This window comes from Eptatretus burgeri, chromosome 7, assembly GCF_056783735.1.
Source record: "Eptatretus burgeri isolate ZD-2024b chromosome 7, Ebu_testis_v1, whole genome shotgun sequence".
NCBI classification, from domain to species: Eukaryota; Metazoa; Chordata; class Myxini; order Myxiniformes; family Myxinidae; genus Eptatretus; species Eptatretus burgeri.
In genome coordinates, this window is record NC_140967.1 from 76,503,056 (window position 1) to 76,523,432 (window position 20,377).

At 47.6% G+C, this 20,377-nt stretch overlaps 2 protein-coding genes across 4 annotated transcripts in view; one reads left to right on the forward strand and one right to left on the reverse strand.

Annotated features, from left to right (window-relative positions):
* Nucleotides 1-11,484, reverse strand: part of RRBP1 (ribosome binding protein 1) — a 148,250-nt gene extending 136,766 nt beyond the window's left edge. For 2 of the 3 annotated variants that reach the window (XM_085889088.1, XM_085889086.1), the window contains exon 1: nucleotides 11,189-11,484. The gene's annotated coding sequence lies outside the window, so the exon portion shown is untranslated. The remainder of the gene's footprint in view (nucleotides 1-11,188) is intronic. The other variant, XM_085889087.1, reaches the window with a different exon arrangement.
* An 18-nt stretch (nucleotides 11,485-11,502) lies between these two features.
* LOC147023578 (uncharacterized) overlaps nucleotides 11,503-20,377 on the forward strand; it is an 84,384-nt gene continuing 75,509 nt past the window's right edge. Inside the window, exon 1 of the mRNA XM_085889089.1 lies at nucleotides 11,503-11,557. The gene's annotated coding sequence lies outside the window, so the exon portion shown is untranslated. The remainder of the gene's footprint in view (nucleotides 11,558-20,377) is intronic.

Consider the following 20,377-nt stretch of genomic DNA (forward strand, 5'->3'; position numbering starts at 1 on the left):
AATAAAATAAAGCTACAGCACGTCAGATTTATCGGACTAGTCAGACGGACGACGAATTTATCGGACGAGTCTAGACTCTAGAGTTGACAAGTAACTTGTATTGGCATGCACACAATGTACAAGTCAATGCGTAAGAGTCCCGAGGCTATGAGGCCGTGAAATCGGACAGATAAATTTGTCTTTCATAGTTGTGCCAACATATTTTTTCCTGTTCATTTATTACAACATTTTGGCTAAATGTTAATGAATAGCAAGCCAATGGAAGCAGTACCTTCACTTTAGAATAAATCCATGTATGTCGAGTGCAGCCATACCTGGCTTGCATGTATGTGGAATTGTGCCTATCCCAGCAGGCTGGTTTCAACGAACAATTCAATAAGCTGCAAAATGTGGGTGCAGGTTTTTCACATTGTTTGATTTTAAAATTATGTCCTTGCACCTTGAAATGATGCAATATTAATCTTTAGTATTTTACTTGTATGTCCCTGTAAGTTTCTTTTTTAATGGAAAAGTTCAGCAGTCACATTTAATATTTTGTGGACATGGTACAGCCCTTTATTGTGCATACATGTATTGGATTTGTGCACGACTACGTCAAGGTAGTAAAGGGATAAATAATTGCCTCGTGATTGTTGTGCATACACGGCTCAGAAGCAGAATTTCGTTTCCGCGAAACAATCACAGGAATTAAGACGATCAGTGAGATAGCAAACACATGTGCACAATGCATTTGTACGTACTTTATACAGCGCGCGACATCTAGTCAATCCACTCTGTGCGAGTCGAGTTCTGCAGATGACGTGAAGGCTGCGGTTCACTGAAGTCAACTTTTTTAAGGGGCGGGGCATAGCAAGTTGTGAAAAGCACCAGAAATGTTCGAAATATTGGTCTAATTATCCCATTTTTTATTTTAAAAAAGAAACATGGGTGATTTCTTCACTAAGAAGGTCAAGTTAATATATAAATAACCAGAACGTTTTGAGTGTCATGGGACCTTTAAGCGGTTCAGGAGAAATATATTTTTTAGATTTTCTCTCAATCCAATATGGCTGCCAGACTGTGTGACATCAATTATTCGTGAATACCCTGGTATCCCCGAGGCTTGGGAAAATTTTGTGTGAAGTTTGCCCTCGATCTGTTCAGCTGTTCTGGAGATTTTTTGTAGGTTTTAGGGTAAATTCAATATGGCTGCCAAACCATGTGGCCTATGATGTCATATGTGTGAACCTTGTGTTCCTCATAGATAGGCGGTCATGTGTGTAAAGTTTTGCCTCGATCTGTTCAACCACTCCAGAGAAGATTTTAAGGTTTAAGGTTTACGTCATCAATTTTTTATCCTGTCATCCCTAGATGACCCTCAAAATTTTTCATGCTGATTAAACATAGCATTTTACACATGCAATTATGACGTCATAACGAAGCACTTATGACGACATTAAAGATTTTTTTAAATCATTCCCCATGAGGGGTACTTGCCATGTGCCAAGTTTCTAATTTTTCCTTGGTGTGCTTTGAGTTACAGAGGTCCAAAGAGTTTCTGTTTTCCAACATGGCTTCCACACCACGCGACCTATGATGTCATAATTATCAATAAAACATTCTGCATGAGTCATCACTCCTGTATGCCTGGTGTTGGCTTAATGGTTAGGGTTGTGGGCTTGGGATCCTAGGATCCTGAGTTCAAATCCCGCTCAGCTGTTGAATTAATACCAGGTGGGGTCAACTTGGCCTGTCATCCTTCTGAGGTTGGCAAAATGAGTGCCAGCATGCTGCTATACTGTGTCAGAGTGGCGACCTGTCCAGGATAGTGCCCAATAGCCAAGGAGACTGCTGAGGCAGCACCAACACTCTACACAGAGTATGGTCCCAATCTCCTCTCTCCTCATCACTCCGATGGTGAAAATTGTCTCAATCCGACAGGCGGTTGCGGAGAAAAACACTAAAGTCCTGTGCGGACAAACAACAAACGGACCCAAATGCAATACCCTCTTCTTCGGCGAGGGTAATTAATATTCTCTGAAACCACATATCCGATCAATGCCAAATTTAAAATATATGATTGTCTACCTATGGGAATGTTTGATTAAAAGAAGATGAGCCAAAACATAATATGGCCGCCAGTGACTTCATCATAGCGACCAGGGTTGGCGTCAGGAAGGGCATCCGGCCATAAAACATTGCCTCAAGAAAAAGCCAAACCCCTGCACAGCAGGGAAAAATGGCTGTAAAAACGGTCATATATATAGTGACTTCATCATACAGAAAGTGGGCAATATCTTGAAAAATATGAATTATAGACAACTTGGAGTTGAACCCTGTCAAACAGGGATAGTTTTGACCCAAGAGGCAGTGACATCATCATCCCAGAAGTGGGAAATATCTTGAAAACTAAGGCTCTTAGATAGCAGGGAGTTTCACTACTGTGAACATTGTGTCAATACTCTCTAACCTAAAATGTGTAGTCAAAGTCCAGCTCTTCTTTTTACCCTGATCCATCAGTCACTCCACTTTTTGGTAACCAGCCAGGTAAGGCACAGGACCATTGGTCTTCTCATTTTTTTCTTATGGTGGTTAACATGCCTTTGACAACATTTGGTTGAGAAATTTTGCTGTGCTTATTAATAAGCCTACTATGAACATGATGGACCTTACAAAAGTATTCATTGGGGGACCTGTATATTTTGATCTCAATCTATATCTTAACACGTAGTCACTCAAATCCATAGAGTATCAGATTCAGTATTCATCGAGAGTAGGCCTAACGTGTTCAGATTTTTCACTTTGTTATCAAAAAGATGGGAAAACAGCAATGAGGACAATGAACTGACACCAGGGTTTGTGAATTCAATTTCAGCTGAAGGCAGAAGTATTAAGGATTTGAATTCCAAGCTTCTGGAAAGCGAGTTTGGCTTGGGAGGATGATTATGCCATTACTGCACTGTCAGTAAAAACCCAGGACTCATTCATGACATGGGTCATCCTGCCGTACCTGGTCTATAGGTTATGCCAATCCACACTACATGGCTCACTCTTATTACATCAAAGCAACTTGAAGCACAAAATGCAGAACCAGTGGTGCTGCTGTTTTACATTTCCATTTTATGTTTAGGCAGGTTAGTCAAAATGTCCGAAATGCTTAGTTAAAATGTTTTAGATAGGGAAATTAACAACCCAAACCTGCTGGAAGAAATGAGAATACTTCTTAACCGGGGTCCAGGTTCCGCAGGCCCCGGTTATGTTCAGGGTGACACCACGGTGGGGGAGGGGGGAGCCCCCCTGCAAAGAACAAATCTAGTAAAATAGACCCCAAATGGAAAGCTCTGGTGGCTATAAATCTTATTATAGTAGCAAAGGAGAAGGAATAATTTTTATTCACAATTAGACTGAACTCCTCAAACTAATAATGGTCACTCAGTATTCCAAAATTCTATTAAGATATGTTCTTCAAGACATATTTTGAAAGTAAAATTAAGTATTTCCAGTCCAGAATCAAAAACAATAAGAATCCACATTCACAATGGTCATGTTCAACAATATTCAGTTTTTCAGTCATCATGATTCTGAATAATATCACTGACAGATAGTCAGTCACTTCTTGGGTAGTCTATTGTATTCCTTTGTGGCACTCTTTCCTTAGGTCAACAGTTCCTTGGAGGGTTCCCACTTCCACCAGAGACTCACTGACTGGGTTAGTCATTTTTATGGTCAGTATGTGGTAAGGGTACAACAGAGCAGACCAGAGCAGTAATCTAAGAACAGACCATTTCTGAAGTCAGTTTTGTGTTTTCTGACCATGCTGAACACTCTTTCTTCCCCTGCATTTGAATGGGGGATAAGGAGATCCAGTTTCGCCATCTGCACAAGTTCTGCAAATCTTGGTTTTCCACCAGCAAGCTCACAGTTTGCAAGATGTTCCCAAATCTTGTCCATCCTGTGTGTAACATTACCATCATCCAGCTTAATGACTGCATCATTCCATACTTCCTGAAGAATATGTGTCTCATCCAAGAGTTGGTATTCTGTGAATTGCTCCTGGAGTAGATCCACATGATGGGTAGACTGTTAGGGTCGGAGCTAGGAATACCTCCACGAAAAATAGGACATCCTCAAATGTAGATGATTCTCTTGTCACAAAACTGACAAACCTTATATATTTCAGCATGTCATGGTCATTATTCCAAGGAAGCTTCTTAATTGCTTCTTTGGCAGCAGTGGTGTAGAACTTTCTCACAGCTTTGGAGAAGGTTTTTTGCTGCTGTGGAAATATGTCCCCCTCTTCTTCAGGGTTGCTGAGTTTTCCTCTTGTAGTTTGACATCTGAATATGTTGTCATCAGGCAGTTGATTGTCATCTGGTATGAAGTTCACATCTGTTGTAACTGGTAACCCATTTATCGTCTCAACAGTAACAAACATTCCATACAGCTTCCTCATGAATGACATAATTCCTGGGTACACAGCAAAGATACATGGGCCCTCTCTTAAAAAAAATAATAATAATAATAAAAATTAAAAAAAACTTGAAAACGTGACATTTCAGTAGTTATGCATGAGAGTTGACAGGTAAGTCCAGAGGTGCTTTGCTTCAATATCAACGTGTCTAGGTTAAACCAGTATTATTTGCATATCTTGCTGAATTGCCTCCGCTCGGTTGTTAATCGCTTTGAAACAAAATTCCCATGTAGCCAAAGTGAGGGAGGACGTCACAAGTGGTAAAAAAATAAAAATAACCTTTAGCTAGTTTAGCATGTTTTGCTGAGCAACGTATTTTGTTTTGTTTTTGTATTTGACAACATAAGAAAATGTGTATGGTTGTCATGGCCTACCCATTGAGGAATGTTTTGGTATAACGAATGAGAAGGAAGTCTCTTTTCCCCTTGTGAAGAAAATATGCTCAACTAAGAGACTTGACAAAGAATTAAGTAAAGGTGAGATGGGTGGGGTGGGGGGTTAGGGTAAATTTGGGTTACCTTTTAGGGCGCAGGGTAGCAATAACAGGGCTCACAATTAAACCTACAGATATTTGCATTTTGTTGCCGGTTTATCTTAACACCAGTTTTAACTGATCAAAATGCACTCCGTTAAAATAGATGAAGTGTATAAATGGCCAGTTTGTTGTTCCCATTTGAACCCATGGATATCGTTGCCAAAATCCTAGGTTAAAATGCCACAATATGTTTTTATCCATCGTTTGCTCATAGCCTTATACTTGAGGTAACAGGATATATTATCAACTTGGAAGACAACAAATACCAGCTCTTCTTCTATTCAGAATTTCAACGACTTCTCTTCTCCTTTTGGTCATCTTACCAACGTTCCTATCTGTAATAGTTCTACCCCTGCGCTTCATCAACATCACATTCAGTCATTCATTCAATGTAACAGTTTATTAACCTAAATTGAGTGAGGGAGAAGGTGGGAAGTGGGGGGGGGTGGGAGGAGTGGGGCACAACAGATGAGAAAAGACATCACCATGGTGTTTTATGCACATGCATATGATAAAATATATATATATACATACATATACACAGTATTGAAAACTATAAAATATTATTTATATTTTGTATTAATCTTTTTTTTTAAGTTTTTTATGGGAATTTTATAAAATATTTAGGGGAGTTTTTAAAAAAAATTTTAAGAGGAATTTTGTCTTTTCAGATCTTCACCAAAATCTAATCATTTCGTCCTTGTCACGTACCCATCTATACCTCAGCTACCTACCATTCCTGCCAATATCCATGTATCGCTTTATCCAGAATGCTTCTAGATTCCTAACTAACTCCGATTTAAACTTTAAAAAAAGTTATCTAATCTCAACACCTCTTTTCCATAAATGTGCCCATTGGTTCAACTCACTTCATGAAAGACCAGTCATTAAATTACATCAGACCTCTTGTCTGTCTGCCATTGAATTATCATCACGTTTTTGTTCCAATTAATTATTATTGTATGACATAATCATTTCCACTTGTAGTATAGATTCAATGCTCATGGAAGAGGTAGAACACAGAAAGGAACAGCAGAAAGAGGGGGGGACACCAACAACACAGTTAAGAGACAAAATAGAGGGTGACGGATGAATAAGGGATATGGGGAAGAATGAGTGGTGGTCGGGGAGGATGCACAAGTTAGACAAGATGTACGCAGAAGCAAACTGTCAGGAAGGAAAAACTGGAAATTTGGAAGGAGGTGGGCTTGGGAGAGGTGAGGGAGAGTGGAGGTAGGGTTAGGGGTGGGGCTTTACTGGGGATATAAAATATCCTGGTTTGATCTGAGATTATGGTGAATCGCTGTTTTGAAGGCCTTGAAGGAGGAATGAGATTGAAGAGAATGTGGAAGTTGATTCCTCAGGTGTGAAAAAGGGAAATGAATGAGTGAGGGTGAGCAGTCTCCACCAATCCAGCTGGATGCAAGTTGCCATGGTAGTAATGGTGCCACCTCAAACACTTGAGGATAAGGGTCGGCCACTTTAATGGCCGTTTGCATCCCTGGAGCCTTGCAGACTGAACTAGCTGTGACTGTGGAGAAATCCAGACTGCAGACCACCTGGTGAAACAGTGCCTGTCACCTATCTTAATGGTGCCTGGAACTCTCTCTGTCAACTAAACACCCAGGCCAAGAACTGGCTGAGAACAGCATAGTTCATCGTTTAATGCTCATACAAGCAACAACAAAGAAGATAAACATTCGTTTTTACCAAATAAAAGTCCAAATGATAATTAGCGAAAAAGAGTATTCCTAAATTATACCTACCACACAATTATATAATTTTACACATTTATAGGGAATTCTAAACCAACCTAATACAGCATAACCACACCATCAGGATACTCGACAATCATAAATAACGCAGGTCATTGAAACATGGCAAATCATAAAGGACACAAAAAATTCCATTGGTAAACAATAAGGTTCACAGAAACACTCTCAAAAAATATCGATTAAAAAAACATCTTAATCACATCATGAGAGCTGCATTGTATATTCATGATTGTCGATTACACCAAGACCTGCACCGTTTATGATCGTCAATTATGCTGTCATCAGGATAATCGACAATCATAAACAGCAGGCCATCGATAGGTAACAGACACAAAAACTCCCATTGAGGTAAACAATTAGTGAACAGATGCAAGGCTCACAGGAACATATTATCGAAAAAAAAAATCTTGATCACATCGTGACAGCGAGGTTAACTATTGACAGTTTATTGCACTGTTTGTGTGAGGAGCTCCAAACTTTATCAAGTGCATCACCAGACTTGCCTCGACTTATAGAAGCAGTGTAAATAAATAAATAAATCATCGTGGCCTCTTTCTGGACATCAAGAAAAAGGGCAATCAAAAACAAATTAGTTTTTCAAAAGATAATTTTTAAATCAAGTCAATTAATGTTTTTTTTTTTTTTAACTTCCCGAACATCGTGTATAAACATTAACTGGAGCCTTATCTCATCTTGATGAGAACAAGGTTTACTAAGGCAGCAGCCAAATGATTCTGGGAATATACTCACAAGGGAAGTCTCACGAGTGCGACGTTTGTACTTTCAAAAATATATTCAGCTGATGAATGCTGAAGGTGTGTCAGTGCACACCATGTGGTTGAATAATCTGTATGATAAATCCATACATTGTTAACCGTTACACCAAAAGGGCCACACCGTGACGTTTCCTCAACACGTTTCTTATTCTGCACTAACCGAGACCCTATTGCTTGTCTTGCATTACATTACCCCCTCAGTTCAATTTACCAGTGGCTGCATTGATGGTGTACAAGTTTTGGGGCAGTATTTTTGTTATGCACGCTGAGGTTCCATCATCAATATTGTACAAGTTCAGTTGCTGGAGGAGTTCAGTAGCTGTATTGATAATTTATACTTTGGTTACATTTTTGTCTGAAACAAATCCTCCCTGAAAATTGAGAATAATTATTGCAAAAAATGAACTTCAAAATGGCAAGAATCGAGAAGATAATTACGACATTGCGTGTAAACTACAGGCACAAGCACTGGTAAAACAAGCCCAGTAACTTGCATACCATTACATGCAGAATGCAGAGTGCGTAGAAGCAGGCAATGAGTTATTTTCCCGGAATGAAAGCTTGTTTTCTAGTCACAACTCTTTCTAGTCACACACCCAACATGTTCACCGAGTTTCTTCCGAATCCGTCCACAACTTTTTGAGATATTGTGCTATATATCGTTTTTGCTATTTTGTTGATATTGTCGTTTTTCGCTATATTCCTCAATGGTGAAGAATCACTTTAAAAATTCCCGTCGTTTGATCCGGATTTGAATCTTCACTAAAATATAATCAGTTCATCCTTGTCACACACCCAACCTGTCCACAAAATTTCATCTGAATCCATCCACAACTTTTTGAGATATCCTGCACACAAACAGACAGGACGGGTTGAAAACATAACCTCCTTCCACCTTCGGTGGCAGAGGTAACTAGAAGGGCACTCAGTGGAGCACATACCTCCGCCAAACTAATGACTTTAAGTTTTGTATCCCACCGATAAGTCGGAATTGGATTCGGATCGGACCTAAAACTAAAATCTAATCCGGTTGTTCTCGTCACCGAACCAACTCGTCCACCAAGTTTCATCTGAATCCGTCCATAACTTTTTTAGATATCTTGCTATTTATCGTTTTAGTCCTATCACTCAATGGTGAAGAATCACTTTGAAAACTCTAGAAATCCGGATCCGGATTCGGATCTTCACCAAAATGAAAAACAATTCTTCCTTGTTACATACCTAACCTGTCCAAGTTTTGGCAGATTCTGTCCACAACTTTTTGAGATATCAATGCTATACGTCATATCAAAGCACTCCACCAAATTTCATTCAAATCCGTCCACAACTTTTAGAGATATTTTGTTCACAAATAAACAAACAAGAAAGATGTCATGCATATCACGATACTTGCAAAATGCATAAAACAAATTTGACCGTAAAAAATAATTGGTGGTTGAATTCAATCACTAAATATGCAAATACTCTTAAAATTTCAAATCAATCAAATGAAAATTGACAATTTTAGAAATTCGGCCGATGTCCACTTTTTGGCCTATGTTGACTTCAAAAATAATTGGCGGTTGAATTCAGTGACCTGATGTGCAACTTCTCTTCAAATCTCAAGTGAATTGGATGAAAATTGAGGATTTTAGAAATATGAAACTTTTGATCACAATATAATAGGCTTCTTGCGGATGACAAACTCAACCAATGTGGTGAAGTTTCATGAAGATTAGTTTAAAATTCTGCCTTCGAGGCAATATACAGACAAACAGACAAAATAACACACAACCAACCAATATACTTGAAAAATCTTCGATTTTCACAAGTAACAAACAGACAGACAGAGAGAGACAGGGGTGAAAACATAACCTCCATCCACCTTCGGTATCGGAGGTAGAAATGGGTCATCCAAGTACAAATTGTGTAAATATGTATAACAAACAACTGTTTCCTTGATACATAATATTTAAACTATTAGCAGGCTATGTACTGGAGGCGTATTCAAGTGAATGAGGGCATACACAGGGTATGGAGGGGGGGCGGGTATGGGTAGGTCGGGCACTCACCAGGGACAAAGGAGGGTGTGGGGGGGAGGGAGACCACACCAGGGTATGGAAAGGGGATCCTCACAGCTGGAGGAGGGGGGAGGAGTTCATACGCACCGGGGACGAGGGGGTTTCCGCGTGCTGGGGACGAGGGGGTTTCCGCGTGCTGGGGACGAGGGGAATTTCCGCGCGCCGGGGACGAGGAGAGTTTCCGCGCTCCGGGGACGAGGAGAGTTTCCGCGCGCTGGGGACGAAGGGGGAGGGGGGTTCGCGCGCAGGGGACGAGAAGGGGATTGCACGCCGGGGACGAGGGGGGCGGGGGTTTGCGCGCCGGGAATGAGGGGGGCAGGAATTTGCATGCCGGGGAAGAGGGGGGGTTCACGCGCCGGGAATGAGGTGGGGTTCGCGCGCCGGGAACGAGGAGGGGTTCACGCGCCGGGGATAAGAACAGTTGGGACGTGAGAAGGGTGAGGAGATGGGACGCGAGAGGGAGGGTGAGGAATCGGGACGCGAGGGAGGGTGAGGAGACGGGACGCGAGGGAGGGTGAGGAGACGGGACGCGAGGGAGGGTGAGGAGACGGGACGCGAGGGAGGGTGAGGAGACGGGACGCGAGGGAGGGTGAGGAGACGGGACGCGAGGGAGGGTGAGGAGATGGGACGCGAGGGAGGGTGAGGAGATGGGAGGCGAGGGAGGGTGAGGAGATGGGAGGCGAGGGAGGGTGAGGAGATGGGACGCGAGGGAGGTGAGATGGGACGCGAGGGAGGGTGAGCTGGGACGCGAGGGAGGGTGAGGAGATGGGACGCGCGGGAGCGTTAGGAGACGGGACGCGAGAGAGGGTGAGGAGATGGGACGCGAGGGAGGGTGAGGAGATGGGAGGCGAGGGAGGGTGAGGAGATGGGAGGCGAGGGAGGGTGAGGAGACGGGACGCGAGGGAGGGTGAGGAGATGGGGCGCAAGGGAGGGTGAGGAGATGGGACGTGAGGGAGCGTTAGGAGACGGGACGCGAGGGAGGGTGAGGAAACGGGACGCGAGGGAGGATGAGGAGACGGGAAGCGAGGGAGGGTGAGGAGATGGGACGCGAGGGAGGATGAGGAGACGGGACGCGAGGGAGGATGAGGTGATGGGACGCGAGGGAGGGTGAGGGGACGGGACGCGAGGGAGGATGAGGAGACGGGACGCGAGGGAGGGTGAGGAGACGGGACGCGAGGGAGGGTGAGGAGACGGGACGCGAGGGAGGGTGAGGAGACGGGACGCGAGGGAGGGTGAGGAGACGGGACGCGAGGGAGGGTGAGGAGATGGGGCGCAAGGGAGGGTGAGGAGATGGGACGCGCGGTAAGAGATGGAGAGGAGGAAAGTTGGGATGCGCTGCTGAAACGAGGAGTTGGATGAATGGGAAGGAGTTCGGGGGAGTTAGGACGAGATTGCTGGAAGAGTAAAGGAGGAGAGAGAGGAACACACAGCTGAGGGCCCGCTAGGCTCCCAGGGATCAATGTCCGCTCCTTACGGTATTTTCTTCTCAGTCACGTAACTGAGATTTCCTTTCGCGATTTGTTCCACAAACACAATTAACAGAACCCCGGAATTCCCGACGTACAATTGACATCATGAACGAGTTAAAATACCTCAGCAGTCCGATCAGTTGTGGTACAAGTCGAGGGCACGACTGAGTGGGACAAGCGGCGAACTTCGTGAGAAACGAGGATGGAGATCGACTTCGACTGAATCTTTTGGTTCGGGTACAAAGGGAATCAAGCAACACTTACTGAACTCAAAGGAGAAGCTGCGTGCGCCGTACGTGGTTCCGTGAGAGATCCACAGAGAGACACACAGCCTGGACAAGGATAGAAAAAGCGACAGTGCGACAGGAACCCGGCGAACAGAGACTGTCAACCCCTTAGCCCCGCCTCCAACACGCTGCCACGTCCCCAGCAAAAGAGCCTTCGCCATTGGTCAGTTTTTCCATTGACTGCTGGAGACGACTTTCATTTGGGGTAACGACGAACCTTTTCCTGTATTATCTTTCGTATTACTTATGATATATTTTACCCAGCACTGTTAAAGCCTCCAAAGCTTTAGAATCCAATTATTTCTGGAGATTTCGAGTTTAACGAAAATAATAGCACCATGCGCGTTGACGTCATGAAACCTTCTGCCGGTGACGAAACACGCAACTGCATGTATTAACGAATGAGCCGAAAGTTACGCCATGACGTCATATAACGTTCATTCGTTCACTGACACGTTGCATCTCTCTTTGCGTTCTTATTTACCCACATTATTGTTTTACACACGTGTGCATTTTTTGACTTTCCCCGCAGATCTTTGGCCTGTTATTTTTTTTTATTTCTCATAACTTGAAGATATCGTGAACAGAGCACTGATGATTGAGAACGTATATAAAGTTGAAAGTGTGAGAGAAATGCCAACTTTATGAAGACATGAGTCGGAACGCATACATACATACAGACATACATGTATATAAATATTGGGTCGTCGATCTCGTCGGAAAAAAAAAAAATTTGAGATTTGTTCTACCCCTATTATCAGTATTTAAAATGGCGATTTCAGTTAATGCAATGGCGATTTCGATGAAACTTGGTTGGTAGTTTCATACCATGACCAAGTTGTGTGCAAATGAGAACCATTGCTATGCACACCACCGTTGCCTAGCAACGGGACTTTGAAATTTTTGAAAAATCATAAAAAATCTATTTTTTCGAAAATCAAAAATCGGGCCACGAGCGACTGTGGGCAGTACATTCAGTCATATTGTCAAAAATTTCCAGCCGGATCCTATGAAAACTGTCGGAGAAGATAGACTTTGAATGAACCCTGGTCGAAAACAATAAAAAAACGAAGTTCGTTATATCTCAGAGACTATGAGTCAGATATACATGAAACTGGTATGGTAGGTTCATGGTATGTCCTAGTTATGTGTGAGAAAGAACCCTTGCTATGGGCCCCTCCGTTGCCTAGCAACGGCCGAAAAACCTCTAAATGTGGGGGTATTTTAACGAAAAAACAATCTTCAGCATTAACCCTTGAAGCAAGAATTATTAATTTTCTTGTGCTTAATCCTCAGGTCATTCCCCATCGAACGGGCCCAACCCGTCAGGTTCTATTGGGTAGGCGACTACCCATGTCCGCCTACCGGCTTGTACATATTGTTACGGATTCGCGCCCGCCGGCGTGCTGACGGCCACGTAACTCGAATCGCGGCACGTCGCCCACCGGACGGACAATCCAGTCGTGACCCTCTCGGACTAACGCCGGGAACCAGTCACGGGTGGACCTTTCGGTCTCACCACGATCGAGCCAATCGGCCCCCGCGTGGGATAGGGTTGCTCGCCAAATTCGACCGACCTAAGTACCCACACGGAGGGTAGACCGGGCGATCGCACCTCGCCGCAGGTCGACTTCGGACACGGGCCACTTAAGCGACCCGTTCCGTACTATCGGGATAACGGAGCGGTGTTATCGTCGGCCTCGACGGTTCGATGAATTATCGGGCGTATTCAGCCCACTACCAACCCTTTACGTGAAGCAAGATGAGGATTCAATGAAAGAAATGACGAAGCGAAGCGGGAAAACAGTTCAACATAAAGCACATTTATTCGCGATGAACGGAAAGCACACATATACAATTCCAACAAAAGCACATAGAAAAGAAGAAGACAAAAAGCAAATGCGACAATACAGATCTAATACCGACTACGCGAGCACACGGCAACACTTATACAATTTTACTTCACAGACGGCGCCGACAACACACATTCCCAAAGCAAAAGAAAAGAGAACCACCCTCCAGGATGAGGGGGTAGGCGGGCCTGGGGCCGAGACCGTGTCGGGCCTACCCGTCTGATGATGAAACGCGGAGCGGCGGTGGTGCCTCAACTCCGCGGGCCTCGCAGACAGTGTCCGGCAGGGGGTGGGAAGGGGGCCCCCTTTGTCGCACTATCTCAGCGCGGGGGGAAACAGGAGGGGGTTGCTGATGCTCGGGGAAAGGAGGATATAACCCTGTCTCGGGTCCCGCAGCGAGCGTCTCCTCCACCTCGGTCGCGTTGCTGGCCTCTCTGGTGTGCAGCTCCCGGCACCGACGCGAGCACCCCCTCGTCTGCCTTCGCCGCCGCCGCCTCTCCACAGCTCCGTCCTCTTCACTCCGACTCCGCGAACTCCCAACTGCACTCCTCCTCCTGCGAACTGAACTCCTCTCAACTTCCACTCTACTCGACTGACGAACGCGGTCGCTTATATAAGCCCCGTGGCTTCGCCTTTGACCCCCTGCCTTCGACCTTTCACCTCGCTCCCCATTGGCCCGAGAAAAAGTGGGCGTGAATGCTTTTTGATCCATGAATTTGCATATAGCGACCGCCCTCCAACGCCCTGGAGGCGGGGCCAAATCGCCCCTCGCTCACCGATTGGACGGAACAAAAGTGGGCGTGAGTCGTTTTTGATCCGTTTTTCTGCGGAAAGTCCGTGGTTTTGTACACGCTGTTCGGCGCGCACCCTGCACGAGTCCAATACCGGTACCCACAAGCGGCGCAAGAACGGTGGCGATGCGACGGTTGCGAGGTGTGACGGTAAAGGTCGTGGCTGTTGTGGTGAAGCGGCGTTGTGGTGGGTGGTTGATGTTGTGATGACTGTTGAGACGTGGTTGGTGGTGGTAATAATGGCGGTTGGTCCAAAATAAAGATAGTAAAAGAAAAACGGCTATCCTGAAGAGTCGCAGCACGCATGAATGACATTTATTCCCTCTAGACAACGGGTTTGGGCCGAACTACACATATACTTACCGAGATATCTCACCGAAGGGACCTGAATGGTGGTTTGCGAATTTGGTCAACCACAACACTACCCCCTCCACTTTTTACAGACTCGTCCCGAGTCGTCAAATTTTCGTGTGCCATCATGTGTAGTTTTCCCCTAGTACATTTTACCTACGGATCCCTGAGTGCGACATTCATGGTATTCGTGTCCCCAAAATAAATAACCTGAGGGCTGCGTAACTACCTAAACAAACTCACTCACACGGACGACTTAAATAAAATTGCCGGCGCTAGGACAGACATGCCGGGGGCGCACTCATATTTACAGTACATCTTAACCTTAACTTACAAATTTTACACTAAACCATGGCCCAGGATCAATGAGCTCTGCAAAAAGAAAGCAGTTAACAGGGAGCCAGGCTGCTCGCATGCAGTCTCTGGCTCAAAACAATGCAGGTGACAGGGAACGTGGCTGGCTGCTCACACGCAGTCCAAGGCCTTCCCTTTTGAACTGAACGCAGTGAACCACAACGGTGCATGGGCTGCACAAATGCAGTCTCCGTGCCAGCTCAAGTGTCACATGCCATGAACACAACGAATGGATGGATGAACACAAACACGGTGCACGAGCCGCCACTGCAGGCCCGTGTTGCAGCTGCCAACAGGGCAGTTCTCGCAGCTTGCAAACTGTTGCCTTGCGGATCCTGGCGCACATGGAAATGAACAGGGGGGGGGGGGGGCAAAGCAAAAATTGAACGGGGCTGGTGAACGTGGGCAGTGGGCATGGCATGGCAAAGGCAGCAGGCAAACACAGCCCACAGAAGAACTGGCCGGCACAGGCCTTGAAGAAAAACAGCCAGCAGATGAACTGGCCGGCACAGGCCTTGCAGCACAGCAGCTGCAGACGATCCAGCCGGCACAGGCCTTGCAGCACAGCAGCTGCAGATGAAGCTGGCCAGTCTTTGCCGTTCAGTGGAGGTTGGTGGAGGGAGTGCGGTGGTGCTGGCCACTCGGAAGGCGGGCTCGGACCTACCCTACGGTCTCCCTCCCAACCTATCGCCTTTGCCTGTCACTGTCTATACCCACTCCCTTAATTTGTCAAACCCCAATTTAGCCCCAACTTATTTTTTTGTTGTTTTTATTTTTACTTCCCCACTATAAATCGTCCCCTAACCCCCTTTATCGTCCTTGTTCGGCTAACCTATCCTGTCACCTAGCCTACTCCCAACCCCTACGTTCCCTTCCCGGAGGGGAATAAGGGAGAGCTAACGTCCTGTGTCGAGGCCCAACGAAGCCTCAGGATGGCCTCCCCAGAGTTCAGCGATCTATAACCAAAGTGGGTCCAGCGGCCCACAACGACAGCGAGGGGATGGATGGTGCGGAGGGGTACATCTCCTAATCGACCCTAACCATTTAACTGTTAAACTACCCCGGGGCTTTCAACAAGCGCCTCTCGCTTAAACTATTGGTTCTATAAACCCAGATTCCCGTCGCCTGTGTTGGTGTCCTCACAATTTCGGGCCTCGCCCCCTAATTTTCGCTCCGTGCCCTCACACGGTCTCCTGGCTGGGACACGTGGCTCCCTTTGGCAGGCACGACCCTCTGCCGAATCTCCCGCTATGGCACCCCCAGGCACTACACTGCCTCCGAGCCTACCAGCTCCCTAAACACCGGGGAGTGCCCCCCATGGCACCTCCCCTGAAACGCACACGTGGCAGGCTGGCTTCCCGGGCCCCTTTCCGAGGGTCACCCTTGCCCACAACACTGCCCACGCGGCTAATGGCGCCCCGGGCCCCCGCACCAAGCAGGCGCACCCGTGCCCACTACGCTATCCCGGCCCCCCATGGGCCCATGGCCTACCGCGGCCGACTAGCCTGGTGCCCGGGGTACCCACTCAGCGATACTCACCTTTCGCAGCCACGCTCCCAAGCCCGTCAACAGGGCTCCTGCACCCCTCCAAATGGGTCTCGAGCCTACTTTCCCACCAACAGCAAAACGACCTCCATTTTTCAATTTGACTAACCCAGCTAACTCACTCTACACTGACCCCGGGGTCCCTTGGGCGGGAGTCACTCCTCCCCCCAATCACTCATCGCACCATGCAGTCCCCATTCGCTCCATACACACAGACCCGCTGGCCTCACTCACTCACCAAGTACTCACCTCACAACTCTTCAACACACACACCGCTGAACTCTGCCATCCTTCTAACTACATCCCCTAACTAACTCGTGTTCCCACGTCGTCCCTTAAACTACAGCACGTTCCTTTTAACCTACGTAGCTAAGCTACGTCCCCTCTACACATCCAAAGTCTGTCTCTGTCTCCAAATCATCAAAAATCATTTCCCATTTCCCCAACCTAAAGCTCACTAAATCCCTCTAACTAATCCATTCCACGGACTCCATGAGGACTTACCCCTGCCCCATGAAGTCGGTCTAACTAAGCTAACCCTTCCCCCTAACTAGTTTCCATCCTGTGCCCAGGGTAAGGGGGTCTTTCACCCCTTGCCCAGGAATCCTGTGCACCCGAAAGTGAGGCTTGCTTTTTTTTTTTTTTCATGCGCAGCACCAGCGCGGCAACTCGCGCACTTTGCACCTGCCCGTGACGTCATGCAGCTGCACGTGTTCCTCGTCCCTCCTTGGACGGTACCATCCGGCAGGGATACCCCTCCTGCCGGATTCCAACCCCACGTGCAGCCATGACATCACCGTGCGCATAAAAAAAAACAAGCCCCACGTCTCGAGGGGTTCCCCACGCGAACACATGTGCTTTGCCCGTTGGAGCTTAACACACACGATCGCGTGGAGAACCCGTCCGGTCCAAATCCGTTATCCTGCCTAAACTTTGTCCGTCCGCGGGATCGGCAAATCCACCGCGTGCGTTTCCGGACCGGGACTTCACTCTCGCAAGCGAGCACGTGGTGGTCTCGTGCGTTGCACAGCACGGACCTCGTGCTCACTGCTGGGTGAACCCGGCACGGTCCTCGAAACAGCTACAGCCGCTACTCGGCTTTCGTTTCTCCCATGTCGCCGTCGTCGCCATTCGACCCACGCACACCTGCGTGTCACGACGCTCACAGTCCATTCCATCACATTCACCCCGGGAGACGCGGCTGCGTGCTCCCGCATGCCCACCGACATCTCCCTTACATACCGCTCTCTCACACACACGGTCTCCCTTGCATAACCCATACCACTCACACGTGGTGCTCCATTCACTCGCGCGGGGGCACTCACCCGCGGTGCTTCACTCACACTGGCCGTTTCATCCACACACACGGCCTCACTCACACACGGTGCCTCACCCACACACGCGGGGGCACTCACCCGCGGTGCCTCATCCACACACCGTCCCTCACTCACACACGCGGGGGCACTCAACCGCGGTGCCTCATCCACACACCGTCCCTCACTCACACACGGTGCCTCACCCACACACGCGGGGGCACTCACCCGCGGTGCCTCATCCACACACACGGCGACACTCACACGCGGTGCCTCATCCACACACGGCGTGCTGGGAAGCACGTACCCTGGCACCATCGCCACCACACCACTCACACACGGGGTCGCTTCCACACACGGGGACGCACTCACACCTTGCACCACATGTTATGACTCTTCACCCGGCCGAGTAATGACAGAGTCGAATGAGGGTTCTCGAATGATACGATTTATTTCAGAAGATGGCACTACGCATGCGGAATGCAGCCCAAAGGCCCTTCAGTCAGGTGCCCCCGGACCACATTGAGATTCTTACTTCAAAACAGTTGTTTATATAATCACACAAAAGCAGAACTGGGTGTGGACTACAAGTGTGTGCTAAGGGATAAAGAAATAAAGAAATAAATGCGGCAGTGGGCTTCTTTCCCCCCTCCCTAGGGGCCCTCAGGGAAGTTGAATCAGTCAATCCTCAGATTCGCAACCCAACAGTTCATCTTGCAAACTAATAACTTTCTAAGACTCCTCCACCCCTACACTGGCACCTGCTGATAGCAAAAGCGAAACTCTGGTGATGACTAAGAACAGGAATGTGTGGGATATCAGCATACACAGTTTTCCCAAGGACATGCTGTTGTGCAGCTGCAGAGCCATAAAGGGTTATCAAAGACATAGTGAAAACAGCATGATAATTTTAAAGCAACATTTTAAAGCAAGGTAAGCAAGGTTTAAATAATACACAATTACAAGCAAGGTTTGAATCCCGACAGCTGATTAACACACAGCTAATGGTCCAAAATATGACCACCGAGCATATCATCATAACACCACACACACAGGGACAACTACACTGGGGATTCGTGTCCCCACAAGGGTCTCCGGGGCCTCTATACCCCCCAAGCTCTCCGTGCAACCGTTCGCAGCACTCGTCCCCTCAACCTCGCAAAGCACGACCGAACTCACCTGGTCGTGACTCGCCTCAAGGGGGCATACTCCCTCCCCTCGTTCATGGAGGAGGCCATCCAACTGCTCGCACCGGGTCTCCACCCAGTCCGCGAGCTCACCCCCATTATCCTCCACTACCTCCGTGTGTGTGTGTGCGTCACTTACCCCGTCTTAATCGTGTAGTCTTCCCTCTATCGTTCCCTTCCCGGCTACCGTCACTGCCAACTCAGTCACCTCTTTACCCTTTACCTCCCTTGTCTCAACTATTATTTCCGTTGTCGTCACCTCGTGTCTCGTCTCACACGTTTTGGTCTCCCCATTTAATTTTTCCCTTTCGGTCATCGTCGATTCTTCTGTCACGACCCTCGCCCAACACGTCCCCCGAATTATTTTTTTACCCGCCTCCACCGCGGGCCTGTCAGCCGCTACACCCCCTTCCAGCTCGTTTGCTCCCACACGTGGAGTCGCCATTCCCAGCTCCCTGGTCACGGCCTTCATGCCCGCCTGCAGGCATCGGCCCATGTTCTGCGTCTCACCCCGTAGTTCTTTCATTTCCTCCTTCATTTGCTGTGTATTCGCATCCATCGTCGTTTTCACTTCATTTGTATTTGTATCCATCTTTTCGTTCATTCCTTTTATTTCGTTTTTCACTTCGTTTGTCATTGCCTCCAGCATGGCGCATAGCTGGGACATGTCGGGTGCGCTTGGGCGAGCCGCCTCGGCAGGGGCCGGGGAAGGGTTTTGGTGGAGAGGGGGAGGGGAGGTGTCATACACCGCGGCCGCTGCCGCACCCATTTCGGGCTCTGGGTTCAGTTGGGCGAGTTCGTTTTCCTGTACAACCAACATTTCCTGCACGGGGATTTCATCCTGAGCCATGGATTCTACACATTCTACATCCATTTCTAATACCCCCGGCTCCCGCTCGCCTTGAGACGCCATCTTGCTTCTCGTGAAGGGTTAATTTCGCTCGCTCGTAATTTGGAGGGAATAGGGGGTCGCTTCTCTCACCCCTGGACCGATTCCCGTGAATTTAGCTGGAGACAGGAGAGCCCGTTTTCCTGTTCTCCGATACCAGTGCCGCGAGGAGGGCGATGGATTTGTATCGCACGACCTGACACCAGTGTTACGGATTCGCGCCCGCCGGCGTGCTGACGGCCACGCAACTCGAAGCGCGGCACGTCGCCCACCGGACGGACAATCCAGTCGTGACCCTCTCGGACTAACGCCGGGAACCAGTCACGGGTGGACCTTTCGGTCTCACCGCGATCGAGCCAATCGGCCCCCGCGTGGGATAGGGTTGCTCGCCAAATTCGACCTACCTAAGTACCCACACGGAGGGTAGACCGGGCGATCGCACCTCGCCGCAGGTCGACTTCGGACACGGGCCACTTAAGCGACCCGTTCCGTACTATCGGGATAACCGAGCGGTGTTATCGTCGGCCTCGACGGTTCGATTAATTATCGGGCGTATTAAGCCCACTACCAACCCTTTACGTGAAGCAAGATGAGGATTCAATGAAAGAAATGACGAAGCGAAGCGGGAAAACAGTTCAACATAAAGCACATTTATTCGCGATGAACGGAAAGCACACATATACAATTCCACCAAAAGCACATAGAAAAGAAGAAGACAAAAAGCAAATGCGACAATGCAGAT